The sequence below is a fragment of the Drosophila takahashii genome, chromosome 2R (assembly GCF_030179915.1).
Source record: "Drosophila takahashii strain IR98-3 E-12201 chromosome 2R, DtakHiC1v2, whole genome shotgun sequence".
Lineage (NCBI taxonomy): Eukaryota > Metazoa > Arthropoda > Insecta > Diptera > Drosophilidae > Drosophila > Drosophila takahashii.
Window position 1 is genome coordinate 5,684,311 of NC_091679.1, and position 19,586 is coordinate 5,703,896.

General features: G+C 39.7%; 1 protein-coding gene across 1 annotated transcript in view; it reads right to left on the bottom strand.

Moving 5' to 3' along the window:
* The window catches only part of DIP-lambda (Dpr-interacting protein lambda), a 476,056-nt gene extending 471,611 nt beyond the window's left edge, over positions 1-4,445 (bottom strand). The window contains exon 1 of the mRNA XM_070213258.1: positions 4,430-4,445. The gene's annotated coding sequence lies outside the window, so the exon portion shown is untranslated. The remainder of the gene's footprint in view (positions 1-4,429) is intronic.
* Positions 4,446-19,586: the final 15,141 nt, after the last annotated feature.

The following is a 19,586-nucleotide window of genomic DNA, read 5'->3' on the forward strand; positions in this document are numbered from 1 at the left end:
ACTGCCACGCAGTTAAGACAATTTATAGGTTTGGCTTCATATTTCAGAAAGTTTGTTCCACGATTCTCTGAACAGATGAAACCATTGTATCAATTAACTTCTAAGGTAAATGGATTTGCTTGGAAGGAAAATCATGAACAAATACGAAAAAAAATTATTGACGTGTTGACAAGTGACCCTGTGCTGACCATATTCAACCCTGAGCTTCCGATCGAGTTGCATACAGACGCCAGCGCGAATGGCTACGGTGCAATGCTCCTTCACAGGATTGACGGCACATGTAGGGTGATCGAGTATTTCAGTAAGTGTACATCGGCTTCAGAATCAAAATATCATTCATATGAACTAGAGACTTTAGCCGTGTATAATGCTATTAAACATTTTCGACATTACCTGCATGGTAGAAAGTTCGTCGTCCATACTGACTGCAATTCCTTAAAAGCGAGTCGCACAAAGGCTGAACTGACACCACGAGTACACCGATGGTGGGCGTTCTTGCAGGCATTCGATTTTAGCGTAGAATATAGAAAGGGAACTCAAATGGCACACGTAGATTGCCTATCCCGAAATCCTATTCCAGATGTCCCGAAAACGATAAACAAAGTAGTTGAGGTTCGCGTTGACTTGGCAGCGATAACGGATAATTGGCTAATCGCTGAACAGCAGAGGGACTTAGGTATAGTTGATATCATGACACAAATAAATGGAGGTGAGATGCAAGTTGACAGAGCTAAAACTTACGAAGTAAGAGCCGGATTGTTGTATCGCAAAATTCAGAGAAGCGGCAAGTGATTCCGAGAGCTTTTAGGTGGTCGGTCATTAATCATGTACACGAGGCTATAATGCATCTTGGCTGGCAGAAAACTCTAAACAAGGTCTATGAACAATATTGGTTTGAAGGTATGTCGAAGTACGTTAGAAAGTTTGTGGAAAACTGTATAACCTGTAAGCTCTCCAAACCCTCAACAGGCAAAGTACAAATGGAACTGCACCCCATTCCCAAGGTAGAAATTCCCTGGCATACCGTACATATTGATATTAGTGGGAAGCTGAGCGGCAAAAATGACTTAAAGGAGTATATCATAGTACAAATAGACGCATTCACACACTGAATTTGGATACGGAAAATTGTATCAACGCAGTAAAGGCAGGTATATCACTTTTTGGGGTTCCTAGCCGTATCATTGCAGATCAAGGTAGGAGCTTTGCCAGTGGTCGATTCCGTGATTTTTGTTCATCAAATAAAATTCAGTTACATTTAATTGCAACAGGGGCAAGCAGGGCAAACGGCCAAGTGGAGCGCGTGATGAGCACGTTGAAAGGAATGTTGACGGCAGTTGAGACAAGCGAACGCTCTTGGCAGGATGCATTGATGGACATCCAATTAGCTATGAACTGTACTAGTAATCGGGTGACTAATTTCAGCCCCTTAGAGTTACTAATAGGAAAGCAGGCAAGACCTTTGGGCATGTTACCCATAATATCCGAACCTAAGATAGATTGTAAGGAAGCTAGGGCAGAAGCTAAAGAGAATATGGATAAGAATGCAAAATATGACAAGAGTAGAGTTGATCAAAATAAGGCAAAAGTTGTGAAACATGGGATTGGCGATCATGTCTTGCTAAGAAGTGAGGAACGGCATCAAACGAAATTGGATCCCAAGTTCAAGGGACCGTTTGTTGTAACAGAATTGTTGGAAGGTGATCGTTACCTGTTGAAATCTTTGACTAGTAAGAGAACATACAAGTATCCGCATGAGAGCTTGAGAAAACTACCAGATAATCGAGTTGCATCTGAGTTGCTCAAAGAGAGTGATGGCGTTGAAATAGACGCAGAAGATGAGTTGAGATCTGTCACCTAAGAGGGGTGCACAGGACATCACACACAGAGGCTAAGTTGATCTAATGAGAGATTGTGGCACTAAAGGTGCATATCGTCGCAAGTGGCGGCAAGAGCCTGCACTGTGTTGTGATAAGTTGTAAGCCAAATGGTCGGGTTTGCGCAGAAGAGTACAAGCTACTAATAAGAAAGAGTTATCCTGCCAAACTGTCATTTGAAGACACAAAAAGTGTATTGAGGGATTTAAAAAAAAAAAAAAATAAGTCATGATTTAAGTTAATGAGTAACTTCAAATTTGTTTCAGATTAGCAAAATGTGATGCCAATCCAATGTTAAGCCATGCACACGAGGACGTGTGATAGTCAGGATTGCCGTGTCGAGAGAATTAGTAATAATACAAATCAATGTTAAATATAACTGAGAGAAACCTGTCATTTTAAATAAAGTATTGAGAAAAGGAAGTGTGACCTTCTTAGACCGTTTAAGGGTTTCAAGAGCGTGGCTAGGTCGGAACCCACCTTAGCCGAGTGTGTGGCATTTGTGGTTGCAACGTAGAGTTGTGCAAAGTAGTAGAGGGTTCAGGACTCATTCTTTCGAGAAGCTTCGAACGGGCAACACGAACAATTGCAACTCGCTGCGCGTCTTACTAAGAAAACCCAAGTGAAAGTTAAGTCATGACGGACAAATCAACTCGCGAAGCGGCTAAGAGACCCCTGTCTCCGACATATGTATGTATGTGCTTGCAGTTGAACCGTTCCTATGTTGGTATGTATGTATGTTTGCAGTTGAACCGTTCCAAAACAGCGTTAAAGAAGACGTGCAAAAGTAACGGAGTCTCCGTTTGATGAACAAATTTAATCCAATTACTGGCAAATCCACTGGCTGTTATAAACTTTATTGCACAACACTTTAAGCTCAGTGTTGGGACATACCTAGATACTTTTACCTAGGTACGTACCTAGGTACAATTTAGTGGTACCTTTTACCTTACCTAGGTATACAAATAATTGAGTACCTTTTACCTTACCTAGGTATTTATTTTTATATACCTTTGGAATTATTAAGGTACTTACATAGGTATTAAACATTGCTCTGATTTAAAATAGCTAAATATGACTGCGACACTGTAGTATCGTTTCATTGTATCGTTTCGTTTCAGAATTGTAATAGTCGGAACGCAGCATTAATAATTCAGCCGTTCTATTGTTTGTTTTGTGAAGTTAAAACTAATCGCAGATTTTTTTTTTATATAATTTTGTGCACGTATGTATGTTCCCATCACTACATCAATTTATTTATGAAACCAAAGTGTATTTGGCGCGCAAAAATGCCGTATGTACGTAAACAAACGGCATATACATGCATATGCACAATATATAGTCAATGTTTCTACATACGGAATTTTTGCGCGCCAAATATGTACATGAGGGTTTCATAAATACATTTGTGAAGTGAAACGTGCATAAAATTATTCATGCCGCGTGGTTTAAAAATATATGCACAAAATTAAAACATTTAAATTTAAATGAAATGAAAACTGAAAACTAGTCTTATTTTAAGTTTAAATGATTACATTGAACAAAACAAAAAAATTATAAAAAATAAAAAATACCTTATAAATACCTTTTACCTTTACCTAGGTACTGGGAAATTTAAGTACCTTTACCTTACCTAGGTATTTATTTTTGACAATACCTTTTACCTTACCTAGGTAAAAAAACACAGTACCTTTCCCAACACTGTTTAAGCTTGGGCTCCAAAATTATTTCCAATTTCAATTTTTTCAACAAACTCCAGAATCACAATCACGTCGAGGTCACCAATGTTGACGCTGCCAGCTTTTTGGCAGCTTTATTTATTCCAATAATAACTCGTAAATTCAATCATTATAATAGATATTTGTTTGGGTTTAAATTGCGGGGCATCGACAACGATAACGACAAATATATTTCCTTTTCGATCAAACGAGCAACAACCAGAGTGACAAAAGTAATGTCAACGACGAAGAAAAAGAACAACGACAAGAGAGCGAGAGAGTGAGAGAGCAGTTAATGCTGGCAGCTGGAGTTTACAGTGCAATAGACAACAATCGATTGTTTACGTTTTAATTTTAATTTGGCTGTAAAGATTTGTCTGCTCCCGACACTATGATAAAACAAAAATTGAATGATTCATGCAGGGCTCTAGTTCCGACTATTTAATACCTGTCACTCAGCTAAAGGGAGTGCGAACGCTGTACTCGGGTTGGTGTCCCGACTATAGTCGCAGCTCAGCTAAAGGGAGTGCGAGGAAGATAGATATAAATAGAAAACTTTAAAGATGTGGGCGCAGGACACATTTTAAAATCGTTAGTGGGCGATTGAGGGCGTTAGAGGGGTCGTGGCGCTCGTCTGAAATAAACTTGCGCTGCGTAGTAGGCCCAAGAATATGTGTGGAAAATCCTAACCTTCTAGCTTTGTAGTTTCTGAGATCTCAGCGTTCATACGGACAGACAGACAGACAGACGGACATACAGACAGACGGACATGGCCTGATCAAGAATATATATACCTTATGGGGTCGGAAACGCTTCCTTCTAGCTGTTACATACTTTTGCACGAATACAATATACCCTTTTACTCTACAAGTAACGGGTATAAATACTTTATTTAAGAATATTGTTGTTATTGTTGATACTTTGGACTTCTTTGCTTTTGACAGGCTCATTTTGTTTGAGTGGAGGCTCAACAGGGTTTTTGTTGGCTTCATACTTAAAAGAAATAAGAGTTAAAAATGTATGCCAATTGTTTTTTTTGTAAATTAAGATACTTACAAAAGTACAACAGTTTTTCCCTGAAAATTAAACGAGGACCCAGTGGTGGAATTGCTTCTTTAATATCATCCCTGTCCATGTATTTCAAAAGATCAAATGTTATATTTGCATCTAAGTAATAAAAATTAGCTAAACTTTTATCAGCGGAGCAACAAAGGGAGAAGAAAAAAAATGTGAGCGTACATATGTACATATGTAAATACTAATACACACACTGTCGCAACTGGAGTGTTTTCCTTTCTTCACATTCTTTTCATTTATTTTGTTTATATCACCCATGGGCTATGCAGTTTTTTCGGCCGCTGCGCTGATAGCTTTTCGACGCTGTTAAGCAGAGAAACGTTCACGTCGAAGCGCTGACAGCGCAGCGGCAGAAAAACTGCGTAGCCCATGGGTCGGGAGTGCTGCTTCTGCTGGCCACCACTGGTTTACATATATGTTTTTCTTACCAATTAAGTATTGTATTAAATGTTCCATACCGAGTTCTTTCATTAAATTAAATAGCTTAACTTTGTCTGAGTGCTCGGGTAAGGCCGGACTTAGGTACATAACCTCAAAAGTTGAGCAAGGTACCGGGTCAGCTATATTATTTTGATCCTTCACCTCCTCAATGTTTTCGTCAGGCTCCGAATCCGAAAGGATTATACGCTTTCTTTTAGCTTTAGCCGGCATTTTAACACACACTGTTTTTTTAACCATTTTTTCGATTTCACAACCAGTCATGCACGCGAACAATTGGGAATGGTTCAGTGTGACCATTCCGTTAAATCATCGATATCTATTAAGACATCGATGTTAAAAATATAACTAGTTTAAGGCAAATAAAACAAGAAAGGAAGCTAGCTTCGGCCAGCCGAAGCTTATATACTCTTGCAGATCATTCCTATTAATTAACAAAGCGCAAAAATGTTCAATTTTCTAATATTTCTCATTAATTTTCCGATCGTTCCTATGGCAGCTATATTATATAGTCGTCCGATTTTGATCAAATTAAAATTTAAAATTTGGAAATATTTAAAAAGAGTCATATCCTAGAGTAGAAGATAATACAATAAAAACCAAAGAAGCTAGAATTTATTTCCTATTACTTTTCCATTAATTTTCCGATCGTTCCTATGGCAGCTATATGATATAGTCGTCCGATTTTGATTAAATTAAAATTGAAATTCGGTAATATTTAAAAAGAGTCATATCCTAGAGTAGAAGATAATACAATAAGAACCAAAGAAGCTTGAATTTATTTCCTATTACTTTTCCATTAATTTTCCGATCGTTCCTATGGCAGCTATATGATATAGTAGTCCGATTTTTTAAATAATTAATTCGAAATTCAGAAATATTTAAAAAATAACATCCCCAAAAGTAGAAGGTAATATTTCAAAAAACACCGAAGCTAGAATTTTTTAAAGCTTTTTTTTCCGATTGTTCCTATGGGAGCTATAAGATATAGTTGTCCGATCCGGTCGGCTCCGACATATATACTACCTGCAATAGAAAGAAGACTTTTGCGAAAGTTTTGTCCCGATAGCTCAAAAACTGAGAGACTAGTTTGCGTAGAAACAGACAGACGGACAGACGGACAGACGGACAGACGGACAGACGGACAGACGGACATGGCTAGATCGACTCGTCTTGTGATGCTGATCAAGAATATATATACTTTATGGGGTCGGAAACGTCTCCTTCACTGCGTTGCAAACTTCTGACAGAAATCATAATACCCTCTGCAAGGGTATAAAAAGGGGGACATTTTTTAATTAATATTTAACTAGCATTTGTTTATTGGTGTACACTTTTTATTGAAGCGCGTTACTAGTAAATTACGATAATAGGATCCGATATTCGATAATTTTATGGAAACTTTTCTGTTTTGTTTTGATTATCGTACACACATGTACAACGAAAACATTAAAGAAGGAAACAATAAACAATGGAAAATCGTATATTAGAGTTAAGCGTATTTAAGTAAATTAACATTTTAAGATTTGTAATGTATTATGACTGCGTCAACCTTTTAAAATCTTAAAAACTCAAATATAATAAAATCGTATTTTAAAAACCATGTTTTTTTGTCTAAATAAATGTTACTTGAGTGCTTTTCTTTATTATATTAAATTGGTTTTTTAAATTAATTTTCTCTCGTAGATTATTGGACAAAAAATTGAAAAATTTTGTAGTTCATAAATACAATATATATTTTTTAATTTTAGGACAACATTTCTTAATCTTAGAATAAAATTGCCTTAATTTAGGAATGTTTGCTCTTTTTTTAAGTACGTTTGTTCTTATTGTAAGAAAAAAATTTAAGAACCAAAATTTCTTAAATTAAGAACTTTGTTCTTAAATTTAGACTGGGTTTTTTCCCTCAGTGCACGAATACAATATACCCATTTACTCTTTGCTCTCTTTTTAAGTACGTTTGTTCTTATTGTAAGAACAAAATTTAAGACCCAAAATTTCTTAAATTAAGAACTTTGTTCTTAAATTTAGACTGGGTTTTTACCCTCAGTGCACGAATACAATATACCCATTTACTCTACGAGTAACGGGTATAAAAATAAAACATGTCTTGTACAAAAAAACTAGAATAGTTTCCTTATTCCTTATTCTGCTCACTGCTTTTGTAAGTTTAGATGTATATCTAAATGCTGGGAGGAGTCGTAAAACTCCCCACAAATCTCGAGGCAGGAGAGCCCCTAGCAACAGCGAAGGCAGCGAGAATGCGGCAGAATCCGAGGGCATCCAGGTCCACCGGTAAATACTGGACTTTGGACCCAGCCAAAGCGGAGAGACCGCGAAATAACGGTGCCGCGCTGGACCTTGGACCCAGGCCGCCAAAGGGCAATGAGGTCGAACGGTGAATCCGTGGACTTCGGACCAGCACAAAAAGGATGCACCGTGAACTAACGGGACATCTTGGACCTTGGACCCGATGCGTGCCGTATGCAAAGGGAACTAATGGGACACTCTTGAACATTGGACCCTAGCGAGCCGTGTGCAAAAGGGGAAATAACGGGACCCCGCCGCTGCCTATAAAAGCGCAGCTCGAGGCAGTCAGTTGGAGTTCGCGCGACAGTCAGTGCAGTAAGCGCCGCAGTTCATGCAGCCAGGAGGCACGAGACGTGTCGGTCGGAAGACGCGACGCTGGCAGCCGGAGTACAGGACAGACAACCAAGATACGCGAGCGAAAGTACAAGTGCAACAAGTGAAGCAGAGATCAAGAATACAAGTGCGAGGATTCAATCGAGTGCGTGGCCGTGAGAGTACCGTAGAAACCGAGTGCTCAACGCCCAGATCAAGATACCTGAGTCAAGACGCTAGGCCAAGGCTGAGACTGCAACGGTGAGATCTGCAGGACACAGAGATTGGAGTGGAGACGAGTGCAGGATAGGAGCAGAGTCGAGAGAAGGACGAGCTACCGGCAGGGTAAGCGCGGATCAAGAGTTTGGGCCAGGCGTCGGGGTTACGGTGGACTGACGATAAGGCTGAATCCTCGGAATTGACCTGTCGGGACATTTGTTTCTCAGGCTAGAGCCAAACCGACCCCAGGGAACACGACGGAACAGGTGATCCCAGGAACATTCTGGTTGTAACGATTAATAATTATTTAATTATACTAACAAACAAAAACTGCCTTTATTAGCATACCCTGGCGATGGTGATAGCTTTGAAAAGAGTGCGCATGCAACAATTAAATTTATCCTGGCTCTGGCTCGACGGCAAATGGTCGTGGTGGTCTTGCTACTCTTTCCTAAAATTCGCCTTTAATAATCATTATGGGAAGATTGTGTTGCATGCCTAATTAATCAGCCAATAACAGTTGGAGAGAAAGGAATAGCAATCAAAAATAGGCATTAGCCGATAGAACGGGGAAAATTATAGAAAATCCAGAATAGAGTGTAATAATGATTTTTGCCTCCAAGTCGAATCCCTTAATGCCTGTTAACCTCCGATGGTATTGAGGTACACATGACCCTCCCTTCCTGTGATCGCTCTTGTCAAAAGCATTTAATTTACCGAGCGACCCCTTTGGGCATTAGTGGGTTAAAAGAGTAAGTTAGCCGTGTCGAATATTTGGACTTACAACATTATAAAAGTTTATTTAAAATCTAAAATATAAAATATCATGGGACAAAAATATAGTATGATAAAAATTATGTTTCGAATACATGCATATAAACCGTAGAATAAATTCAGATAATTTTAATCATAAAACAAATGAGCGATTTGAGCGCAAACAAGGAATAGGTTCTTTATTCTTTAATTTTTTACTTTACGTTAACACCAACGAATTTCTCGGGCACTAATTTCTTGCTGCATCTTTTTGCTTTTTTTTTTTTATTTATCCCCTTCTTCCTTTTCTAATTTTTCTTTGGGATTTAAAAGTTTACATAAACGAAAGTCTTTCGCTTACCAATTCTCGACTCCCTCGTAGAAAGCGCTTTCCGAGAGGTGGTCCTGAAATGCTGTAAAAAGAATTCTAAAAAAATGTTTTCACAAAATATTTCACATGAAAAAAAATTGCCCCGAGTCGCCGGCCAGAAAATCACTCAAAACCAATAAAAAAGAAATCACTCAAATCTTCTCCTTTCTGCCTTATTGCCGTCTTTCATCATCGTTATTTCTTTCGCATGCCATTATTTGGAGATTACATATTTTAACTTATATATTTTTCCACTTAATGCTGTTTTTACTTTGATTATTTGAACTATGAATAGCTTTAGTTTACTGCATGGAATTACTTTACTCTTTAAGGCATTAGAATTACTTTACTTTTTAAGGCTATAGCATTACTTTACTTTTAGGTTAAAATTACTTTTCTTTTAGGTTAACTTTAATTTTCCTATCTTTTGACGATGAAGAAGGCAAAAAAATGGGACGCAGATGGAGGTTATACTTTTTTCCCGCGGGTTTTTCCCGCTTTTCACCACACACACAAAAACGATATTTCTCTGGCAGCGATTCTTTTCCGGCGACACACAAAACCCACTCGTTCGGGTTTTTTGAGCGCCCTCTTGGGCAGCAGCGCGATTACTGATGCGCTCAGAACTAATAAACGCCAATTCCGCTCAATTCCAGTTCCACTCGTTCCCGCCGACGATGCGGTAGGTCAGGTCCGCCAATATTTCCCTCTTTCGCTTTATCGTCCCTCTCTTTTCTCTTGTGCCTCTAGATCCGATCTTGTAACTTTAAAAATGATTTGTAAAGCGCCAAGCCTATATAAAAAAAAAACAAATTTCCCTCATCAGAAATCCAACCGGATTATTCTTCAACTTCCCAACTCACCCAATTGGACTTAGCGCTGAGCTAATTTTTGATGGCTGCGCCGAACTTTTACTTTCGTACACTTTTCTTTTAATTATAATTTTGGAGGACACTTGAAAGAAATACTTCTGCTCAGTACGATGGTCGAAATCGGAAAGACCGACTATGCCGCCATAGCTCTGGCGGTAACCCATGGCGAATCTGGGAGATGCCCCAAAGCAGGTTGACGTTAGGGTCTGTTACTCTCCTCCCCCTTTCTATATGCCCCTCAATATATTTCCCTATATGAGTCCTAGATGGCGCCTCCCAATTTACGAGATTAATACAAGCGCTACAAAGCCCCCCGACAAGATCTGACTTGGGTTCACCAACCAAAGGCTGATCCCAAACAAAGCTTGTAGTTAGCCCTATTGTTTCATATCCTTGGCGTGAAAACATCCCAGAATTCGGCCTTGCAGATCTTCTATCTCATAACTTTCAGATACGAAGGCCCTAACTTCGCGCTGTACCCAGACGTGAAGTTGCTTTGCTTGAAGTTCTTCAGATATACTTCCTGCCCTTCTCTATATACTACATCTCTCGTTCTCAGATCATACTGGCGCTTATTCTTGTCGTTTTGCTTGCCTAGAATTTCTTGTGCTTTCTTTCTCATTATCTCCAAAGAATCCTCTCGGGAAAAGACCGCGGATTTGTCTTCTAAAATCCCCAAAGTTCGTAACAGCTTGTACGTGGATCCAGACGCAACAAAATGCTGGCCGAAAACCATATAATACGGGCTAGTCCCTATGGCTGAGTGCACCGCCGATCGAAGAGCGCAACAGATGCTACTTAAGTGCTCATCCCAATCCCTTTGGTCCGGCCGCACATATGCGCGAATAGCTGCTATGACTGACCTATTTACCCTTTCGGACGCATTAGCCTGCGGTGAATAGGACGCGGTCAAAATGTGCGAAATCTTATGCCCTATTAACAGTTTCCGGAACGCCTCCGACTTGAATTGAGACCCATTGTCGGATACAATCGTCTCTGGAAAACCAAATGTGTGAAATAACTCTAGCTGCATATATTTTATGACTACATCGGCTGTGAGTTTTTTTACCGCTTTTAAAAAGACAAACTTAGTATAATGGTCTAGGACTATAAATATACCCACATTTCCGCTCCGAGATCGGGGATAAGGACCCAAAAAAATCAACATATAAACGCTGGAAAAATCGCTGAGATTCGGGTGCCACTCCCATCGGTGGTCGCTGAATTCTATTTGATGCCTTCGTAGTTTTGCAGACTTCACAGGACTGGATATATGCCTTTACATCATTAACCAATCCTGGCCAATAATAATACCGGCGCACCCTTTCCAACGTCTTATGCACGCCTCCATGCGAAGCTAGCGGATCGTCATGAGTTCTCTTTAGCACTTCCCCTACCAATTCATTTGGGATCCACAACTTCCAGCTGAGCGAATCATGCAGCTGATCGCCGGTTGCATAATCCGACCTACGATACGCCAAACCATCTACCACTCTGAGGTCCGGCAACTTGTCTTGGTTGGCGGTTATACGATCCAACAGCTCCAGATATTTTTCGGATTTAAACTCAACTGCTTGCAAATCAATCATTAGCCCTAGTCCACTCTCGATGACAGCCAATTCTGACTCGTTTACTCTAGACAGAGCATCCGGAACGACATTTAAACTACCTTTACGGTGTTCTATTTTAAAATTAAACTCTTGGAGCTTCAACGCCCAACGGGCCAACCGGGAGCGTAAATCTGTTTGAGACATAAGCCACTTTAGAGATGCATGATCCGTTATTACGGTGAACTCATGCCCTTCTATGTATGGCCGGAATCTTTTGATGCAAATGATGGCTGCGAGACACTCCTGCTCGGTCACTGAGTAACTGCGCTGAGCTCGATTCAACTTTTTGGACACATATGCTATGGGATACTCATCCCCCTGATCGGTTTTCTGTACCAGCACACTCCAACCCCCGTACTGCTTGCGTCACACTGGACGAAAAATGGCTTACTAAAATCGGCGCTATGAAGCACCGGGGCAGAGCAAAGCGCACTTTTTAAGTCTTGAAATGCTTTCTCTGCTTCTGATGTCATCTCAAACTTCTTTTTGGGCTTCAGAAAATCAGTTAATGGGGCAGCCACGGATGCAAAATTGCTTATGAACTTGCGATACCAACCGACCATTCCCAAAAAGCTGCGGAGAGACTTCAAATTCTTTGGAAGCGGAAATTCTGACATAGCTGAAATTTTTCCTGGATCCGTACGAATCACCCCCTCACCCACAATGTGTCCTAAATAGCTCACTGAGCGCATACAAAAGTGACTTTTCCCCACATTTAGGGTGAGACCAGCCATCTTAACTTTCTCTGCCACCAATTTCAGCACTCTCAAATGCGTCTCAAAAGTGTCTGACACAACAAGAAGGTCGTCAAGGTAGACAAAAACCTCATTTCGCAAATTGGCTGGGATGACCTTATCCATAAGGCGAGTCATGGTCTGGGACGCATTCGTCAAACCAAATGGCATGACCTTATACTGGTATAAAGGCTTGCCTGGGATCGTAAAAGTTGTTTTCTCCCTAGACTCTGCTTCTAATGGGATCTGCCAGTAGGCGACTTTGAGATCCAGACTGGAAATAAACATGGCCTTTGGAAGCCGAGATAAGATACCATCAATCTGTGGCAGCGGATAAGCATCTCTTTTTGTAACCGCATTCACCTTGCGACTATCTAGGCATAAGCGAACCTTTCCAGGCTTTTGAACCAACACAACCGGAGATGACCATGGGCTCTGTGATTCTTCTATAACCCCTAACTTCAACATCCTATCCACCTCCTCATATAGTAGCTTTTCAATTGCTGGTGACACCGGAAAATGTCGCTGCTTAACTGGTTTAGCTTCACCCACATCTATCTCATGCGAGATGAGCGTGGTTTTTTCTAGCCCAACAATTGCAAAGGATGGGAACAAATCGATTACTTCTTATAAACACCGCTGTTGTACCTGAGAAAGAACATGCGAATTTGACGTGATCTCGGATATTTGCATTGAAGATGGCAGCAAGTCAAAAACGGACCAAAAATTAATTCCCAGATATAAGTCTTGAGTCAGGGATGGTATTAAATTGAACTCGAGCTCTTTAACTACATTCTTGAACGTTACCGGGGTTTTAAACCTACCTACAACCTCTTGAGTTTTCCCATCTGCTGTACAAGCTACAGTAAAAACTTTCTTAAATGGAAGATTATTCAGTATGACCTGCTTAGCCAGATTCCCACCAATAGCATTAACTGCAGCTCCAGTGTCTAGCAAACCTATAACTACTCTATCTGAAATTCTAACTTCCGCGTACGGGCGATCATCCTTATCTTTAAACTTGATTGAATTTATGGTTTTAATTGCCCTCCAATAGGCCCTCAATCTCTTTGCATTCCTAGACGATGCCCTAGCCCGAGAAAAATCTATTTTTATTGCCGTTCTATTCTCGGCCACCGACCCTAAGTCTTCGTTGATTTCCGTATCTGGAGACTCCTTAATGACCTCCATATCGGAAGGAATAAGAGATTTTACTTCGGACTGAATTCGGTGTCCGTCTTGCTGTTGTGAGCACAGGACGACTGCCGGGAGTGACCTATGCTCGTCCGCCCGTTTGTTTGGAATCTACTACAAGTATGCCTATAAGTATTCGGTGCCCCACAACCGTGACAGAACACTTTGCGCTGTTCCGCGCAATCCTTGTGCCGATGCCCTTCCTTTCGACAATTGAAACAGATGAGTGCTACGGCACCTACTTCTCTACTTATTTCTTCATCTGTGAACTCCAATGCATTTTCCATCGGAATATCTCCTGTCAATTCGGCCACTTGCTTTCTAAATGGGACAGTTCTCTGGTAAGGCTGGTTTTTCCGCACTTCCTCAAGGAAATTTTCTCTCCTGCGACAGACCTCCCGAAGCTTTGCCACTGACAGAATGGGAACATTGAGCAGCTCATGCCGAATTTCTGGCCTTAGATTTCTGCGCAGGGTTTCAACAATTTCTAGCTCGGTAAGAGGCATATCCAAATTATCCATTAAGTCCACTACGGCATCATAAAAAGAGTCAAAATTTTCTCGGTCCTTCTGCTTCCGATCCCTTATAGCCTCTCTTATATCAATGTCCGTCCGTGCGTCTCTGAATTGCCTTCGCAGAGCGGCGCAGAGTATGTTCCAGCTACGATCCAAAGAATTTTTATGGAAACGCCAATAGAATTCGCGAGCCTTCCCGTCGAATAGAATGCTGGCGTTGCTACTCAAAATGTCGAAGTTTCCTTCCAGAGTTTGGTACGTAAGAGCTTCCGCCCGATATATGAAATTGTCTACACTAAGACCCTCAGAACTACCATTGAATCTCAACTTCCAACTGTTCAATATCTGCCCTATTTTGTCAGGCCTGTTAATTAGATCAGACGTCCCGCTTCTTGCAGTTAGCTGCCCTGACCTTGCTGGATCCGGTATGTGACCAAAAGACTCGTTTCTACCATTCGATGGCAAAACGGGCTCTCTCAAATTATCAACTGGCGGTGGGAGCCTTGCCAAGAGATTCTCTTGAATTAATTGACCCATTTTTTCAGACAATTTGTCCAATAAATCCTTTTCCATCCCCTGAATAGCCGTTTTAATAGAGCTTTCGATCAAATCCATTTGATTGATGCTTGGCTCCTCTCTTCTTGGCGTAGACTCTCCTGCCTCCACGATTTGCTGGGACTTCTTCCTAGTATTTTGAGAGGGTGTGGCTGGAGTACTAAAACAGACGGTTGGACAAATCGGACAGGTGTTTTTGGATTTAGCATGATTAGCCAAACAGGCTTCGTGGAATTCATGCCCACATTTAGTTTTATAAACCTTGGCTATGTCTAACTTCTTTCCGCACAAATGGCAATTTGCCGGATCATTACCTTCAGCCTGGTCCATTTAACAAAAATTTTGTTTAAAATCTAACGAAAATTTACGAAATTATCAAAGAGAACCAATAATTTAAAAATTTTATTTTATTTTTATTTTATTTTAGTTTATTTTTATTTGATTTTATTTTATTTTATTTTGATTTTATTTTATTTTAATTTTATCTTATTTTTATTTTATGTTATTTTATTTTATCTTATTTTTTTATTTTATTTTTAATTTTATCTTATTTTTATTTTATGTTATTTTATTTTATTTGTGATTTATTTTATTTTTGTTTTAATTTCCTTATCAAAATTCCAGCTACCGCAGGTCATCGACCTCACCATGCGATCAGCTGATATACCTCTCCATGCAAACGCACTGAAAAGTAATTAAAGTTCTTCTCCAATTTAAGAGAGAATTTCCCTTTTGTTAGGTTCTTACTCAAGAGCGCTTCTAAACTCAAACTCTTCCTCGAGCGCTCTCAAATTAAAAACTCATCAACTCAAAAGAACCTACACAAATAAAAGTAAATGAAAATTCCAATAATAACAACAAATACATATAAATTTTCGACAATTGGCATAACTCCTCTCTCACCCAAGTGAGAAACTAAACTTGGCGTGCAAAAGAAAAGGAAAAAAAGATAACGGCGATGAGAGCGCACGGCGCTGTTTCTTGTCCCTCGACAACAACAACGTGAGCGATTCGCGGTCAGCGGCTGCAATCGCAATTGCATCGCTGAAATCCGAGCGGTCGCTTAATACCCTGCAATTCAGACCTATTCATTTCACCGTCCAACGCGGTCAGTGGATTTAATTAATAAAATTCACACTGCAATCCCAAGCGTTTAGCAATGCGAAACGGGAAATAAAAATATGGTTTTGAGTTTGTAATTGTCGATGTCATTTATTCGTGGTCAGGCAATCAGTTTTAAAACCTCTATTGCCTGCATATCCTATGCGCCTAAATGACCCAACCTATGGATTTTGACATTGTAGAAAATCTAAATTTTTCGCCTAAGTATTTCCCTCAACCGTGGACAGATGACCAACTATCTAAAATTCGGTGTCTGTTTCCGATGCGTTTGAGTTAAACGTGAGCGAAGTGAGAGCGTGCTTTGAGTGAGAAGTCGAGTGAAACTCCAACAGTAGTTAATCGAGTAAAAATCCCTCGCCTTAACCCTACGTCACCCTGACTTATCAATCTTGGCTAATTCTTTTAAATTGCTATTTGTGAGCTACGTATTAACGAGGCCCTTAAAGTTGGGCGCCACTTCTGTAACGATTAATAATTATTTAATTATACTAACAAACAAAAACTGCCTTTATTAGCATACCCTGGCGATGGTGATAGCTTTGAAAAGAGTGCGCATGCAACAATTAAATTTATCCTGGCTCTGGCTCGACGGCAAATGGTCGTGGTGGTCTTGCTACTCTTTCCTAAAATTCGCCTTTAATAATTATTATGGGAAGATTGTGTTGCATGCCTAATTAATCAGCCAATAACAGTTGGAGAGAAAGGAATAGCAATCAAAAATAGGCATTAGCCGATAGAACGGGGAAAATTATAGAAAATCCAGAATAGAGTGTAATAATGATTTTTGCCTCCAAGTCGAATCCCTTAATGCCTGTTAACCTCCGATGGTATTGAGGTACACATGACCCTCCCTTCCTGTGATCGCTCTTGTCAAAAGCATTTAATTTACCGAGCGACCCCTTTGGGCATTAGTGGGTTAAAAGAGTAAGTTAGCCGTGTCGAATATTTGGACTTACAACATTATAAAAGTTTATTTAAAATCTAAAATATAAAATATCATGGGACAAAAATATAGTATGATAAAAATTATGTTTCGAATACATGCATATAAACCGTAGAATAAATTCAGATAATTTTAATCATAAAACAAATGAGCGATTTGAGCGCAAACAAGGAATAGGTTCTTTATTCTTTAATTTTTTACTTTACGTTAACACCAACGAATTTCTCGGGCACTAATTTCTTGCTGCATCTTTTTGCTTTTTTTTTTATTTATCCCCTTCTTCCTTTTCTAATTTTTCTTTGGGATTTAAAAGTTTACATAAACGAAAGTCTTTCGCTTACCAATTCATGACTCCCTCGTAGAAAGCGCTTTCCGAGAGGTGGTCCTGAAATGCTGTAAAAAGAATTCTAAAAAAATGTTTTCACAAAATATTTCACATGAAAAAAAATTGCCCCGAGTCGCCGGCCAGAAAATCACTCAAAACCAATAAAAAAGAAATCACTCAAATCTTCTCCTTTCTGCCTTATTGCCGTCTTTCATCATCGTTATTTCTTTCGCATGCCATTATTTGGAGATTACATAATTTAACTTATATATTTTTCCACTTAATGCTGTTTTTACTTTGATTATTTGAACTATGAATAGCTTTAGTTTACTGCATGGAATTACTTTAAGGCATTAGAATTACTTTACTTTTTAAGGCTATAGCATTACTTTACTTTTAGGTTAAAATTACTTTTCTTTTAGGTTAACTTTAATTTTCCTATCTTTTGACGATGAAGAAGGTTAACTTTAATTTTCCTATCTTTTGACGATGAAGAAGGCAAAAAAATGGGACGCAGATGGAGGTTATACTTTTTTCCCGCGGGTTTTTCCCGCTTTTCATCACACACACAAAAACGATATTTCTCTGGCAGCGATTCTTTTCCGGCGACACACAAAACCCACTCGTTCGGGTTTTTTGAGCGCCCTCTTGGGCAGCAGCGCGATTACTGATGCGCTCAGAACTAATAAACGCCAATTCCGCTCAATTCCAGTTCCACTCGTTCCCGCCGACGATGCGGTAGGTCAGGTCCGCCAATATTTCCCTCTTTCGCTTTATCGTCCCTCTCTTTTCTCTTGTGCCCCTAGATCCGATCTTGTAACTTTAAAAATGATTTGTAAAGCGCCAAGCCTATATAAAAAAAAACAAATTTCCCTCATCAGAAATCCAACCGGATTATTCTTCAACATCCCAACTCACCCAATTGGACTTAGCGCTGAGCTAATTTTTGATGGCTGCGCCGAACTTTTACTTTCGTACACTTTTCTTTTAATTATAATTTTGGAGGACACTTGAAAGAAATACTTCTGCTCAGTACGATGGTCGAAATAGGAAAGACCGACTATGCCGCCATAGCTCTGGCGGTAACCCATGGCGCATCTGGGAGATGCCCCAAAGCAGGTTGACGTTAGGGTCTGTTACTCTCCTCCCCCTTTCTATATGCCCCTCAATATATTTCCCTATATGAGTCCTAGATGGCGCCTCCCAATTTACGAGATTAATACAAGCGCTACATGGTCGGACCCGAAAGGAAGGTTGTACAGACTTTTGAGTCCTACAAGCCGGGTGGAACTGGAAAGACGCCGCAGGAGTCCACACGCACCACGAAGGGAGACGAGAGCAGCGACGCCGTCGAGGAGCGCCGCCGAGAAACGCACAAAGTGAATCTTGAGCCGAGGGAGGCACGTCGCCGACCAGGCGAGCCGCAGCAGCCAGCTGACGAAGAATTCCAGCGAAAAGAAAAACTTAATAAAGTTTTCCGATTTGTCCCAATCGGATATCTCTGCATTTTCTTGGGTCACGGACAGTCACGCAATACAAATTTGGTGGGACGAACACACAATATCTCTGAGCTAGTCGCGGCGTTAACGTAGCGATCCAACAGTTGAAAACAGTTCGTTACAAAGCTTAAATTTTTGGGTAATATGGTCTTTTTTTAAGACCATCATGGCCTTAAAACAAGTCAGTGTGTTAAGTCCATTAATGCACTTAAAACAAGTCTAAGATTCCTTAGGTCCAAAATTAGTCCATATTACCTTAGTTTAAGTCCATTTTTTGGGTTTTAAGTCCATATTTTTTTCTGGGTGTGGGGCTATGTAAAGTCATTGGTCTATGGGATAAGCCACAAACGCTTGACCATTTGGAAGATAACATTGACCGTGTTATTGCCGATATCGAAAATTGGACGTCCAGATTGGACTACATCCAAGCCAGCCGTGGCGGTCATATGCCAGAAATCATATATAAAATTTAATGTCACAAGGTTATCTTTCGAATAAAAGAAAATTCATGTCAATCGAATAATCCATCGTTGTTTTATTGCAACTTAAAGTTTTATATCTTTATAAAAAACACAAAACAAACGTTCTATCTTTCCTCTCCAGCTAAACCCAAGGTTAAGTTCAGCCATAGTATCGCAATAACCTGAGTAAAGAAGCTTTATTTAAGCAGTTGAAAATTAAAAAGTAAATTTTTTATGTATGTTACTAAAATATAATTGTTTTCTAATATTAAAAACAAAAAGAAAAAAATACCTTTCTTTCACTTATTTAGTTAACACTACGCTTTGCAAAATATGGGCGGTAAGTGTAGGTGTGGCCAGATTAAACTGATAGTTTGTATATATCTTTATAATTATCATACTATCAAATGTGCCAAGTAACAGCGCTCTACACCCTAAAATTTTAGGAAACATGGCCAGAAAAAGGCGCCAAGGGCATGCATTACTTAAAATGTTGGGCATGTGGACTATATTTTGTACGCAGTGTTGGATCAATTTTTGGTAATCGTTACCTAAAAAAATGGCTAGTGGACTAGATTTTTATGTCAGAATCAGGGACCGAAAATAACTGTTATTGTAAATTTTTCCTACCAAAAAAATCATGCACTTAGAAGAGTCCTACAATTTTTTTAACTACACCATT